At 44.0% G+C, this 13,440-nt stretch overlaps 1 protein-coding gene across 22 annotated transcripts in view; it reads right to left on the minus strand.

Annotated features, from left to right (window-relative positions):
* Positions 1-13,440, minus strand: part of DYSF (dysferlin) — a 215,386-nt gene that overhangs the window by 190,797 nt on the left and 11,149 nt on the right. The window lies entirely within an intron of this gene.

Consider the following 13,440-nt stretch of genomic DNA (forward strand, 5'->3'; position numbering starts at 1 on the left):
CCCGAAAGCCTCTGGAAACATCTCCTGGGACCCCTCGAGTCCTCCTCTGAAGCTAAGCATTGCCAGTGACCTGCAGGCTCAGCTCCCTCTGGCCAGTTTCAGAGCAGGAAGAAAAGAAAATCGGAGTGGCGTCTAGGATGCAAGCAGGGTTTGGGGGAAGATTTGGAGGAGAGAAACAATAGAGAAAGAAAAAGCAAAGGAAAATTGTGGAGAAAGATATCTGAGGGAGAGAGGCCGAGCAGGATTTGGTAGACTCCAAGGCAATTACGTTGAAAATGGTTGCTGAGCCTCCAGGGAGTCCCTTGGGAGATTTGAATAAAACTCTCCCAAGTGGGGCAGAGTGGACTCCCAATCCCCTTTCATGGCCTGCTGCATATCACAGATGTAGGAAAAGAATGTGGGCTTCATGGGACGCCTGGGTGGCTCAGTGGTTTAGTGCCTGCCTTCAGCTCAGGGCGTGATCCTGGAGTCCTGGGATCGGGTCCTGCATCGGGATCCCTGCATGGAGCCTCCTTCTCCCTCTGCCTGTGTCTCTGCCTCTCTCTCTCTCTCTCTCTCTCTCTCTCTGTGTGTGTGTGTGTGTGTCTCATGAATAAATAAATAAATAAAATCTTAAAAAAAAAAAAAAAAGAATGTGGGCTTCAAAATGACACAGACCACCACAGAACACTGATTTCCCATGAAACCTCAGGTCAGAGGTTCTCAAACTCTTTGATCACAAGAGATAACTCTTAAAATTTACTAAGGATCCTAAAGAGCTTTTATTTGAATGGCTTGTATCTATTGACCTTTGTGGTATTAAGAAATAACAACTGACGGCGAGGATGCAGAGAAAGGGGAACCCTCTTGCACTCTTGATGGGAATGCAAACTGGTACAGCCACTCAGGAAAACAGTGTGGAGGTTCCTTAAGAAGTTGAAAATAAAGCTATCCTACACTACCCAGCAATTCCACTACTGGGTATTTACCCCAAAGATACTGATGTATTGAAACACCAGGACATTGGCACCCCGATGTTTCTAGCAGCAATGTCCACAATAGCCAAACTGTGGAAGGAGCCTCGGTGTCCATCGAAAGATGAATGGATAAAGAAGCTGTGGTCTATGTATACAATGGAATATTACTCAGCCATTAGAAAGGACGGATACCCACCATTTGCTTCGATATGGATGGAGCTGGACGGTATTATTAAGAGTGAAGTAAGTCAATCAGAGAAGGACAAACATCATATGGTTTCACTCATACGGGGAGTAGAAGAAATAGTGAATGGGATTATAAGGGAAAGGAGGGGAACTGAGTGGGAAAAATTAGAGAGGGAGACTTTCCATGAGAGACTACTAACTCTGGGAAACAAACAAAGGTTTGCGGAAGGGGAGGTGGGTAGGGTGATGGGGCAACTGAGTGACGGGCATTAAGGAGGGCACCTGATGTGATGAGCACTGGGTGTTATACTATATGTTGGCAAGTTGAATTTAAATTTAAAAAGAAATAATTTTTTTAAAAAGAAATAACAACTGAGGCATTTAAAAATATTTATTTAGGGGTCCCCGGCTGCCTCAGTGGGTAGAGCCTAAGGCTTGATCTCAGGGTCATGAGTTCAAGCCCCACACTGGGTGTGGAGCCTATTTAAAATAAATACTTTTTTAAGTTAAAAATATTTATTTAGTAACTAATCTTAAATTAACAGTAATAAATCCAATCCATGTTAACATAAGTGACATGTTTTTCTGAAAAGTAACTATAACTTCCAAAACAAAGGAAAAAGAAAAGTGCCACTGTTTATATTTTGTAAATCTCTTTAATGCCTGGCTGGATTATCATATCTACTTCTACATTCAGTCTGTTGAGATGTCTTGTTTTGGTTGACATCTAGGGAGAAAAATCCAAGGAGATATATAGTTAGAGGGGATGCCTGGGGGGCTCAGCAGTTTAGCACCTGCCTTCAGGCCCAGAGCGTGATCCTGGAGTCCATGGATCGAGTCCCAAATCAGGGTCCCTGCATGGAGCCTGCTTCTCCTGCTGCCTGTGTCTCTGCCTCTCCCTCTCTCTCTGTGTCTCATGAATAAATAAAATATTTTTTAAAAGAGAGAGACATATATTTGGAAAAAGAGGTGTATTTTAATAAATCTTCAGATAACTGTGGATATCCTTTTTTGATACTACACCAAAAACTCAACAAATAGTATTCCTGAAAACAGGTCAATGAACATTTTGTACTCTGTTACACTGAAGCCCATGGTTCTATCTTGCACTTTGAATGAATATCTTAATCTTGCATGACTCTGCAATATCTTGCCTTGATTACTGGGACAGGTTCTGCTCATTGTGTTATGTGGACCTTCCAAAGATTGACACATTTGATTGTGTAATGCAAAAAAAAAAAAATCATATTCATTAATATTACCATCAATCTCATCAGCAAAGTCATTAAATATGAGGAAGCTGAAGGATACAACTTTCTATGATTCCCATTCTGGTTTGAAAGCTCAAATTTGAGATGCCTGGGTGGCTCAGCAGTTTGGCGCCTGCCTTAAGCACAGGGTGTGATCCTGGAGTCCCGGGATCGAGTCCCACATCGGGCTCCCTGCAAGGAGCCTGCTTCTCCCTCTGCCTGTGTCTCTGCCTCTCTCTCTCTGTGTCTCTCATGAATAAATAAATAAAATCTTTAAACAAAAAAAAAGAAAAGAAAGCTCAAATTCTGTGATTGGCAACAAATAATAAATGTCTGCTTGAGGTGAAAAGCTCATGCTTTCACTTTCAAGAAAATGTCAGTCAAATGCCCAAATCTGAACAGTCACAATTTGTCAGTCATTCTATCAAGTAAAAACAATATTCCATGAAATAAACAAACTGGCTAGTTCAGCTTGCAACTCAAGCACCCATACATGTGCTTCTTCTTGCAACAGTCATCATTTTTCAGTGTGGAGTAGGTGTGCTCTATGCATACTTATGTCTCAACACTCCAAATATTACAAATATATGTACTTGAAGATCAAGATAAAAAAATCAATAATTGTAATGCTTTATCAAGGACATTTCTCATCTGATCTAGCTTTCTTTTTTTAAGTGCAAATACAGGAAAGGGAAGAATTCAGTGCCGAGTACAATTTTGCACCAAGGCTTTCACTAGGACTAAGATACCAGAGGTTTTACCTTCCATCACTGTTGTACTATCAGTGCAAATATTGACAGTGAAAAAGACACATAGGAACTTCAGGTTATTCTGAAAATAGTTTCAACCTTGCTGACCTGCTCAAAGTATCTTGGGGATTCCCCCAGGAGTCCCTGTAAACACACTTGGAAAAACTCTCAGGAAATTCATTGAATATCTCAGCCTCTGTTTCCTCATCTATAAAATCATAATAATACCTCTCCATGGGGTTTTGTGAAAATTAAACAAGACAGTATGAGTGAGGTTCCTGGCACACAGCAGACTCATTAAATATGAATTCATTTCACTTGCCCTCCCCACCCTCCTGCATCACTCAGATGCATCTAGTGAACTCCTACTGATTCTTCAATACCCAGCTCAGTTGTTTACTCTGATAAGCCTCACCTGACTCTTCCAGACAGAGATGGCTGACCACATATCAGAACATAGGAGAACTATAGGTTTCTCTGTCTTTCTCCCCAACTGGACTATGATCTTCAGAGGACAGACACCATGCCTTATCCCCAGGTTCACTCCATCACCAGGGGATACTACTCTTCCCAAGGAATGCGATCACACTGCATTAATAGGAGGGGAGTAGATCAGTGGACATAGGGGATAAGAAGAGTCACAGTGAGAAGGAGGTGTTCTGGGAGGGGCAAGTTATCTTCTCAAAGTTAGTCCAGGCCTGGCCTGGCTAAATCATCCTTGTGGGCCACATTAGTATGTCTCCAGCAGTGGGTGCAGACACAGCTTTGAAGTCACTCAAATAATATCCCCTGTTGTGTGACTTCAGATAGGGCTTATTAACTTTCTAGGCCTTATCTCCCTTGGTCATAAATGGATAATAAGAAGAATGTTTACTTCATAGGGTTTTGCAGAGATATGAGATTCAGTCTAAGTGTCTACTTCCTCTGCCCTATCAACTTCCCATGACCTACAAGAGTAATGTGGAAAATCCCATCTGCAGCTGCTCTTGAGTTGACCACTTGGAAGCATTCCTGGTGCTCTTGGAGGGTATTAATTGAACAAGCCAAGTGCCAAGCCCTGTGCAAAGTGTCTTTCAAGCATTTCCCATTTCCTGGCTTTCCTAAAGATGAGGCAAACAAAGGCCTTCAGTGAACTGGGTATTTACCCCAAAGACACAAATATAGTGATTCAAAGGGGCACCTGCACCCCCAGTGTTTATAGCAGCAATGTCCAGAGCTATTGTGGACATATAGCCAAACTATGAAAAGAGCCCAGATGTCAATTGACAGATGAATGGATAAAGAAGAGGTGGTGTATATATACTATGGAATATTACTCAGCCATCAAAAAAGGAAATATTGCCATATGCAATGATGTGGATGGAACTTGAAGGTATTATGCTAAGTGAAATAAGTCAATCAGGAAAAGACAATTATCATATGATCTCACTCATATGTAGAATTTAAGAAACAAAACAGAGGACTATAGGGGAGAGAGGAAAAAATAATACAAGATGAAATCAGAGAGGAAGACAGACCATAAGAGACCCTTAGTCATAGGAAACAAACTGAGAGTTGCTGGAGGGGAGGGAGGTGGAGGGATGGGGTAACTGGGTAGTGGAGGAGGGCACGTGATGGGGGATCCCTAGGTGGCTCAGCAGTTTGGTGCCTGCCTTTGGCCCACGGCGTGATCCTGGAGTCCTGGGATCAAATCCCACGTCGGGCTCCTGGCATGGAGCCTGCTTCTCCCTCCTCCTGTGTCTCTACCTCTCTCTCTCTCTCTCTCTCTCTCTCTCTCTCTCTCTCTATGTCTATCATAAATGAAAATAAATCTTTAAAAAAAAGAAAGAAAAAAAGGAGGGCACGTGATGTAATGAGCACTGGGTATTATATAAGACTGATGAGTCATCACTGACCTCTACCTCTGAAACCAATAATACATTGCATTTTAATTAACTGAATTTAAATAAAAAGATTTTTTGAAAAGGCCTTCAGTGAGATTTCACTAGGTCTGGTTAGAAGGACCAACTCTGAGACCCTCTGAGTGACATTCAGGGAGGACACTTCAATGGAAGGGTGCTATAGCCTCAGAGAGGTGCAGGAAAGAAGTCAAACATTACCCCAGCACATCACATGACTGACAGAAGCCAAAGGAAGGGAAGGCATCCTGCTAATTAGGAAACAGTCAAGAAAACAGTTCCTTCCTTGTCATGGGTCCTGTCCTTGATCATTAATTTTGGCCTTGATAGATGTGGCTTTTTGTGTATAATTTAACCAACTCAAGAGTTAAATATATAGGAGAGCCCACAGGTCATGCTGGGGATGGGGACAGAGGACCATGTCCTCTCCCGGGATTGCTCTGCAGAATTAGGGGCCAGCAGGCCTCCATGAGAATTATGCTATAGCCTCTGGTGGTGTTCCTCCAGACTTAATGACTCAGCGAAGAAGAATGAATTTACCGTAGACAGAAGAGTTTGTCCCCACGGAAATGCTTCACTTGTTTCCCCAGGCCTGCCCACCCTGATTCTATCCCAGACCAGAGTCTCTTATTGATGGATGGTAGTGTTTTTCAAACTGCTCATTGGGACCCATTCATAGGCCATGACATCAACTGAGTGACATAACCAATATGTCTTTTTAATGACAGAACAGAGAAGAAAATATCAGAGTACATCTTTCACTGCAAAATTACTATTAGTTGAAAAGTTGGGTTATATTTTCATATATATATTTATATGTGTGTACTATGTCTTGATATTAAATATGTTTCTTGTGAATAACAATCCAAAAGGTTTGAAAATAATGCTTAAAATGAAGACTGTCAGAGAAGAACTGAAGAACAAAGAAATGACCCTCTTGGCCCTTCATTGTTGAGAGCCAAGGGGTGTGACAAGAATGATGTAGCACACCATCTGGTCCTAGTCCCTCACCAGGTGCCAGCTCTGATAAAGACCATGGCTATGGGAAGAGGTTGAGAGAGGGGCCTCAGAGACAGGAGCAGAGCAAAGGTAAGAAGACAGTCCAATCCTGCCCCATCTGGCACCTGGGGCCACCTGGCTAAGCAGTCTCCCCTGGTAGGACCCCCAAATCTCCTGCCACCCTAGAGTCTGACATAGTCATAGCGTCATGTGAGGAGCCACATCATTACCTTCTGCTCACCACCTGGTGAGGTTCACTTGTCAGTGACCAGGGTACTGTCTCTCCAGCAGTCTGGGCCCCAGGCCTCACTCATACCACCAGGCCCATCTTGTGGGAACAGGCTTCTTTCAGGAGCCCAAGGTGTTAGTTAGCCCCAGGGCCTTGGACACCCACAGGGGTTACAGCATGGAAGGGAGCCCTCTGACCTCTGGCAGAGCCAGTTGGCAATCCCCCAGTAGCCTCTCTTCCCCACAACACAATTATAAGGTCATGGGAAGCAGACAGTGACACTAATGATGATGGAAGTCTTTGGGGCTGGTGGGATCATAGAGAAGACACACTCGGAAACAGGGGTTTTCACTGAGGGTGCATTCGGTCTGTAATTTGGCAGGTTTTTATGCCAGTCAAAGGAGGGTTCAAAGAAAAGCTGAGGGATGCTGATTTATTTCCCAACACACCTCAAAAGCACCAAGGTCCACATGTCCATCAACAGATGGATAAATAAAATGTGTGGGATATACAAACAATGAGATGTGGCTCAGCCTTAAAGAGGAAGGAAACTCCTGACACATGCTATGACATAAAAGAATCTTGAAAATTCACAGCACGCTAAATGAAATAAGGCAGACACAAAAGGACAACATTATACGCTAGCACTTACGTGAGGTACCCAGAATAATCAAATTCACAGAGACAGAAAGTAGACTAGAGGTTTCCAGGGGCTGAGGGGAGGAGGAACGGGCAGGTACTGTTGAATGGGCATGAAGTTTCAGGCTGGGATGATGAAAAAGTTCTGGGAATGAACAGCAGTGATAGATGCACAACAATGTGGATGTGCTTAATGCCACTGAGCTGTATATCTAAAAATGTTTAAATGGTAAAGGATGCATTATATATATTTTATCAGAATAAGAAAACATTTTTTAAGCACAAAAAAAGTGAAACATCTCAACACTAAGAGTCAGTTGCTGTTCCTAATTCATGGGGGACACTGACTCCCATGTAGGGGAATGACTGGCAACAAAGATGGATAGATATTTACCGATACCTGTTATGTGCCTGGCACTGTGTTGGGAACAGGACTAATTAAAGGGGTTGCAGTCACCACAGCCATACTGTTATCCTGGCCAAATGGAGAAGGAAGTGGTCCCTGCTTCTTGGAGCTGAAAATGTAGGGAATAGTAGTCTTCAATAGTAGTCTCTGGTATAGTAGTCTCCAAAGATGGCCCCAGTGAGCCAGCTTCCTAACATTCACATATTTTTTTCTTTCCCTTTCTTTTTCTTTCTTTCTTTCTTTCTTTCTTTCTTTCTTTCTTTCTTTCTTTCTTTCAAGATTTTATGTATTCATGAGAAACAGAGAGAGAGGGGCAGAGACATAGGCAGAGGGAGAAGCAGACTCCCTGCAGGAATCCTGATGCAGGACTTGATACCAGGACCCTCGATCATGACCTGAGCCAAAGGCAGATGTGCAACCACTGAGCCACCCAGGCATCCCTAACATTCACACCCTTAGCTGGTACACCTCCACACTGATCTGAGCTGGCCCTGGGGTTCAAAGTAGGACCTGTGGTTTCTGCTGAGTGACCATGTAAGAAGTCCAGCTACTCTATGGTAGGGACCAAGCTAGATCTAGGCCTTGTGGGGGGGGAAGGTCCTGAGGCTACACAGAGAGAAAGAGAAACTCAAAATCCCAGGACCCCTGCCGGAGGGTGGTAGGAATAAAGACATTGACAGTCACAAACTCTCATAAAAGTTCAGGAGGTCTCAGATATTTGTACCCCCATGTGCACAGCAGCATTACTCACAGCAGCTAAAATGTGTAAGCAACCCAAATGTCCACTGACAGATAAATGGACAAGAAAAATGTGGGATATACATACAAGAGAATAGGATTCAGCCCTTGAATACGAAGGAGATTCTGACCATGCTACATCATGGATGAACCTCAAGGACATTATACTAAGTGAAAGCAGTTAGTTACCAGGGACACAGGGAGTTATTATTTAATGGGTAGAGATTTCAGTTGGGAACAATGAAAGAGTTCTGGGGATGGATGGTGGTGATGGTTACATGATAATATGAATGTTCTCAATACCACTTAATAGTATATTAATATGTGTATACACTTAAAAATGATTAACATGGTAAATTTTCTGTTATGTGTATTTTGTCACATTTTTTTTAAGTCCAGGTGTGAGGGGCGCCTGAGTGGCTCGGTCAGTTAAGCATCTGCCTTTGGCTCAGGTCATAATCCCAGGGTCCTGGGATCAAGCCCTGCGTCGGGCTCCCTGCTCAGTGGGAGCCTGCTTCTCCCTCTTCCTCTGCCTGCTGCTTCACCTGCTTGTGCTCTCTCCCTCTGTGTATGTGTGTTAAATAAATAAGTAAAGTCTTAAAAAAAAAATCCAAGTGGAGATAGTGAGGACAGAGGTTGTGGGTCTGGCACGCTGATCAGCACCCAGGTGGGGAAGGGAGAAGGGTGAAGAGCAGAACATGTCTCAGGTTCTGACAGGGATGTAAGCAGGCTGGTGGTGCCATTCACTTAGAGTCGGAGCAGACAGGAGAGGGTATGGGGTGCTCTGGACTCCCAGAGAGAGAGACAGGCTGTTTCTGCCCATGAGGCAGGAGACAACACCTACTGTCAGAAGCCGCATGGCACTTTAAGATCCTGCAGGCAGCCTGGACTATTCCACAAACAGGTACTAAGGATTCGCTCTGTTTGGGGGACTCTGTGGACACTTCTTTAGAATATCCATCAGACAAAAATTTGAAGTATCAGCATAAAACCAAAATGCAATGGCAACTGAAAGGAGAAAAGATGGCTCTGGCTTCTGCTGAAGGAAGGTCAGCTGTACTTCTCAGTACAGACAACCTCCAACAAAAAGGAGAGGTAGACTCTGGTAACTCTGACATTGGCCCACCATCTGTGCCTGACTCAAGCCTGCACATCTCAAGAACTGGGCAGCTGTCACTCCCCCCACCACTCCCTGCAGAGTCCTGCTCTTCTCACCCTCAGGAACTCACCCTCATATCCATCTTTCTGAATCCTAACTGAAACTACCCTTTCCAGGAAACTGCTAGCCAGGAAGGGGTGGTGGTAGCTGGATCAACTGGCTGTGATGGAATGTACTCTGAGAAGGGTAGTCTTTGAACTCAAAAGGCCAATTAGAACTGGGGAACATATTTGAAATATCTATGACAAAATGCTAACATCCTTAATATGTAAAGAGCACTTTACAGCTCATTAAGAAAAAAGATACCTTCCCTCCAAAAAACTGGGCAAATAAAAAAGTAAAAAAATAAATGCAAGTAGGTAATAACATTGAAATGTCACAAATACTATGTGAACCTAAGTAATGGTTAAAGAAGATTGTTAAACATGGTAATGTTTAGTGTTAGCATGATTATAGGAAAATAAACCTTCTTACTCAGTTAGTGAGAGGGTAAAGCTGGTGGAGATTTTCCAAAAAGCAATTTGGGAAATGCAGCAAATCCCTATATACATCTATAACCTGTATATTAGATGTAATGCTACTTCCAGTATTTACCCAAAGGAAATAATTAAATATGTGGACAAAGATTTAATCACCAGGATATTTCTCACAGTGACAGTATAACTTGAGCACTGGATATAAATAAAAAAGACTTAATATCACTTAAACATACGTCAATAAGGGATTGATTCATTGAATTAGGGTGCAGCCATATAATAAAATACTATGCAGACATTTTAAAAGGTGTGTAAAAGAATCTTTCCTGACATAGAAAGATGCTCCTGGTTTATTATTGAGTGAAAATGTAAATATTCAAACATTTTAAAAAAGATATCTGGGATGGGATTATCTCTACAGAGGAAGGCAGGGAGTCTGGGACTTCTGATGGAGGAGTGAGACTAGTAAGGTTCTATTCCTTATCCTGGGTAATATACATGGATACCCCCTCTTCATTACTCATTAAAGCTGGGGGTTGGGCAGCCAGGGTGGCTCAGCAGTTTAGCACCTGCCTTCAGCCCAGGGTGTGATCCTGGAGACCCGGGATCAAGTCCCACGTCGGGCTCCCTGCGTGGAGCCTGCTTCTCCCTCTGCCTGTGTCTCTGCCTCTCTCTCTGTGTGTGTCTCTCATGAATAAATAAATAAAATCTTTAAAAATAATAAAATAAAATAATAAAATAAAATAAAATAAAATAAAATAAAATAAAATAAAATAAAATAAAATAAAGCTGGGTGTCTCGCCCTTGGCACTATTAACATTTGAGGTTGGATGATTCTTTGTTGTGGCTGTCGTGGGGAGGCCCTGTACCCTGTAGATGTTTAGCAGCACCTCTGGCCCCTGCCCACTAGATGCCAGTAGCACCCCCCCATCTCATCCAGAGGCAACAACCCAAAATGTCTCCAGATGTTGACAAATGTCCCCTGAGGCACAAAATCACCCCCAGCTAAGAGCCAGTGCAGTGAAGCATACATTTATACTGTACGGACTTTACTCGGGTGTTATATTTCACAACTGAAATTGCTTTTTTGAAAAAGAGGATAAAAGAATCTTCGAGGAAATATATCTTAAGTACCAAGTTAATTCAAAGTACCAGGATTTGGGGCCAGTCTTGACTTTTGCATCATACCTTTCTGTAACAGATCCTTTTCCACACTGAGTACATATTGAGTTCACGGAAAATAGAATGTTATTTTGAATGCTTTAAAGTCACTTTTATTTTTTTTAAGATTGTATTTACTTATTTGACAGAGAGAACACAAGCAGAGAGAGCAGCAGATGGAAAGGGAGAAGTAGGCTCCCCTGTTGAGCAGGAAGCATGACTCGGGGCCCAATCCCAGGACCCAGAGGACCTGAGCCAAAGGCAGATGCTCAACCGACTGAGCCACCCAGGTGCCCCTAAAGTCACTTTTAACATGTAAAAAGCCAGAAACAGAGAGTTCAGTGCCCTGAGCCCACCTTCCCTATACAGGAGAGTCACATCTGCCCCTCAGGAGTGTTTCCACATACAGAGGGTTCTATAAGGTGCCCCCAGGTTCCTGGTGGGAGCCTAGAGCCCCCCCCCACCAAAAGACAGAAGGGGGCAGAGGAAGGGAAGGGGGAGGGCCAACTAAAGAGGCAGAGGGAGGAAGAGAGGCCCTGAGAGGATGAGGGAAGGGAAGGAGCAGTCATGACTCCAGTTTCTAGCTGGTGAAGCAGGGTGGATATTCACCAAGCCAGGTCACAGGAGATCACACCCTCAAGGAAATAAGATGTCTGAGCTCCAAGGGAAGAGGGACCTCGTTTTGCTCTTAGATATATCCCCAGCACTTTGAACGGTATCTGGCACATAGTAGGTGCTCAACAAATATTTGGTCAGTGGATTTGGAAAGACATAAATAATCACATTAGCTGGTAGAAAATGGGCAGGACAGAGGAGAGGTACAGATCATTAAATGCTACAGGAAATGAAGCCGCTCATGTACACAGAGAATCAGTCGAAACTATCTGCCAGAGCCCAGGTACTCATAAGAGTTTTAGTTAACTAATTATTTAATTAATACAAGAACAAATGAATGATAAGTATTCATTAATAAGCTCCACCCTGAACACTTGAAGGAAACCCGAAAGTGCCCTCAGAGTCCAGCCTTGCAGAGCTCACAGTCTATTTTGGGAGGCGGGTCCTGAAATTACATCGCAGCCTGGAATGCCCTGGGAACAAGAGCAGAGGAAGTGGGGCCAGCCGGGCCCATGCATTTGGGGCTATAAGTGGGAGCCAAGCACACGGTGCAGGCTGGTTTCTCTGCAAGCAGGCCACAGGCCCCCCTGTGCCACAAGGGGATCGGGCTCAAGACTTCTCACCCCTGACTACACATCTGAAACGTTGGAGAATGTTTAGAAACACCTCTATCCGGCCCCCTCCTCCAGAGATTCAAGAGAGGAGAGGATAAGAAGGTTGGTAGTGGTCTTTTTTAAAGCTCTCCACGTGATTCTGATGAGCGTCCCAGCCTAAAAGATGTGTAAATTCTGAGTCTGATTCTAATGGCCTCTCTCCCTAAGCATCCACTCGGCCCCAAACTGCAGCATGGATAGCCTCTGGGCTGGGAGTGGGGGAAGGAATGACATTAATTTCACATTTCACCCCCTCTCACATCAATTTCTCTCAAGGTGTGGTTCCAAAACGCTCTGCATCAAGTGGATGTTAAGTGCTGAGTCTCAGGTCACTTAGACCTCTTGGATCAGAAGCCAAAAATCTGTCTTTCAAGAAGTATACTCTCCAGAAGATTCTCAGGTACAGGAAAGTATAAGGACCATCAGCCCAGACTGCATGAGGCTCCCAGGCACATCCTAAGGACAGCCAGAGCTGGGGCCAGAAAGCACACAAACCCTACAGAGCACCTACTTGTGCTCAGCCGGACAACTGATGAATAGGACAGGCTGCCGCTCCCAAGGAGTCACGGCATCTAAGGGTGGCTCAGAGCACAGAGCACAGGCTGGCTGCGGCGAGTGCTCTGGCAGACCTAGCGAAGTGTTGTACGCCTAGAGAGAAGAGACTAATGAATGCCAGGGGAATCTCAGGGGCCTTCCTGGAGAAGGTGGCATCGCCGCATGGCTTTGAAAAAACAATAGACTTGGAATAGTTGGAGATGTTACATTCTATTGTGTGTCAGTTTTGCTAGGACCTTATCAATGCAAATAAGTAATAAAGGATGAGGACGGCAGACACCTAGAGGAGAGCAGCTGAATGGGGCACCTGGGCCAGGACGAAGCCAAGGGGGGCTTCAACAGATCTGGTCACCTTCCTGACTCATGGGCACTCATGACCAAGTACACACATAACTTCCCCGAGTTTCCATTTCTTTATCTGCAGAATGGAGAGATTAGGAGCCACAACAAGACTGTTCCAGAACCAGGGAAAGAGAGCTGTGAACAGATCCTAAAGCAGCCAAGAGATCTGGGCTGCTGTAGGCCCCTGGCCTCAAGATCTTTACAGAACTTCTCTTCCCGCTGGGGATGAGCCCACAGTATCTATAGGGGAATGGTTTAGGCAGATAAGCTAGCGACCTTGCCGCCAAGTGGCATTTCTTTGTAGGTACCCAGGAATGTCACCAGTTAACGAAAAGAGCACCGTGTTCTAAAATATTTTGACTCACGCTTTTCTAAAGAGGGATAAAATGTAAATTGTCCCCTTAACAAAGAATAAAAGCAAGTCGTTTT

Source organism: Nyctereutes procyonoides, unplaced genomic scaffold, assembly GCF_905146905.1.
Source record: "Nyctereutes procyonoides isolate TBG_1078 unplaced genomic scaffold, NYPRO_anot_genome, whole genome shotgun sequence".
Taxonomy (NCBI): Eukaryota; Metazoa; Chordata; class Mammalia; order Carnivora; family Canidae; genus Nyctereutes; species Nyctereutes procyonoides.